Genomic DNA, 2,153 nt, shown 5'->3' with positions numbered 1-2,153 from the left:
ACATTTACTACAACCAGCAGAGATTTGTAAATGATACAAGAGATGCTTTAAAAGGCATTGCAGAACAATTAGAAGCCATATCACAAATGACATTTCAAAATTGTATGGCTCTAGATATGATATTAGCAGAGAAAGGAGGAGTTTGTGTTTATATAGTAAAAGTTGAAGGATGTTGTACATATATCCCTGACAACACAGGCCCCCATGGTAAAGTTACTCTAGCTATTAAAAAACTGGAGGATTTATCAATAGAATTGAAGAAGAATTCAGGCATCGATAACCCATGGAGCCAATGGTTTGGATGGTTTGAAAACTGGAAGCAGGCCCTTGTTCAATTAGCAATCTATATATTGATTATTCTTACTATTATCTGTATTGTTGTTTTTTGTATTATACCATGTTGTAGAAAACTTGCTACCAAAGGTATTGAGAATACACTTATGTATGAATCCATTGCCCCTGCACACGCAAATTCCCCTGAAGGCTACAAACAATATCTTGCTAAGCACAGAAATAAGGAATTCAGTAAGAAGAATCATATCATCTAAATTCATGATTCTAAGAGGGGATTGAAGGGTTAAGATTTAGAACCCATGTAGCATATAGGAATTTGCACGTAGACTGTTCCCATTGTGGGTAGACTGTTTTTGCATAGCTACATTTCAAGGTTACAGATAATGGGCCTGTGTGCGTTATCACTTCGGCACTGAGCTTCTGCTCCCAACCCCCCCTCTTGGAATTGCTATGCAGTGTGTTCATGTATAAACTCCTCTATAATCGAAAACCCCCCTCTCTCACCCATTCTCTTGTGTATAATATCTTGTATGTCTCCTGTTTAATCTGCCCAGCAACTGTTAAACAGCCAATAACAAAGTACCACACATTTGTCCACACCCATGTATCATGTCTTTTTAACTTACTGTTAAACTTCTAATAAACCAGAATGTTTCTTGACTCGCCACCGTGTGTTTGGTGTGTAGTGTTAAGATTACATTCTCACGGGTACCTAAGGGGCCACCAGGTCGAGGGGCTACACATTTATCCTTACAGACACTGATGGACATCTGACAGGCAGTGACGCCTGGCGATCCTTGGGTCCCCTGGAGAGATTAGTGCCTGTCAGATGCCCCCTCTACAAACAGTGCCGGGCCAGCCGTACCATCTCCCCACAGCCCTGAACGTGACAACCTCCGAGTCCTGCCTGCGGAGTGCGCCGCAAATGCCAGGCTCATACAGATCAATAAGCGCCACCGGCTGCCCGCAACATCACGCCCCCACATGCGGACAGTGCCATCAGCACTATCCCTGAGCACGGCACACAGAGATGTGCAGGACAGGAAGCAGAGAGGTGGGCACTAACGCACTCACTCTGCTCAGCTGGCGGCTACCTGCCTGCCACCTCCGGCGCGTGACCTCCGGCTCCAGCGTCTTTTCCTGTGCGCCTAGTGAGGTGACCAACCCGGAACTTGCTCGTAACATCGAGCAGCGGCGGTGCCGCAGTGAGAGGATATGGAGGCTTTTCCAGTCACCCCGGAATCCGGGAGACAGGAAAAGCCTCTTTGAGGGGTGCCACCGATTCCTGGAGAGTCCCGGAAATCCGGGAGAGGTGGCAACCCTACCTGTGGGCCAGTCACATACCTCCCAACATGACCCTCTCCAGGAGGGACACAATGCTCTATTCCTGCACTTCCTTCATAATTTATACAATGGCTGTCACCTGTTTTGAAAGGTGTTTCACCACAGGTGATGGCAATCCTAAATGAAGAAGTAAATCTAGGAATAGAGCATTGTGTCCCTCCTGGAGAGGGTCATGTTGGGAGGTATGCACTATGCAGTCATAACTGGAGGTAGTATGCATATATATAAAAAAAATAAAAACCACAGGCCAATCACTGCAACATTATAGATGACCATCGATGTAGAACTATCGATGGTCACCGATTGCATAGTTTTACATTATCGATGGCTAGTTGCACTTTAGCCATCGATGGCAAAGGTACCGATGGCCATCCCTCCAGTCTGCATGATCATAGAGCGTGGACTAGAGGTTACCCCGCGGCCGGTCTGTCCCTCAATCCGTGGAGAGTGCTGCTGTATGATTGGCTGAGGTGACCGACGCTCAGGTTGGTTCCGCCCGTGTTATTGGCTGTGCA

Source organism: Crinia signifera, chromosome 1, assembly GCF_055691185.1.
Source record: "Crinia signifera chromosome 1, ASM5569118v1, whole genome shotgun sequence".
NCBI classification, from domain to species: domain Eukaryota; kingdom Metazoa; phylum Chordata; class Amphibia; order Anura; family Myobatrachidae; genus Crinia; species Crinia signifera.
This window is presented reverse-complemented; position numbering follows the sequence as displayed.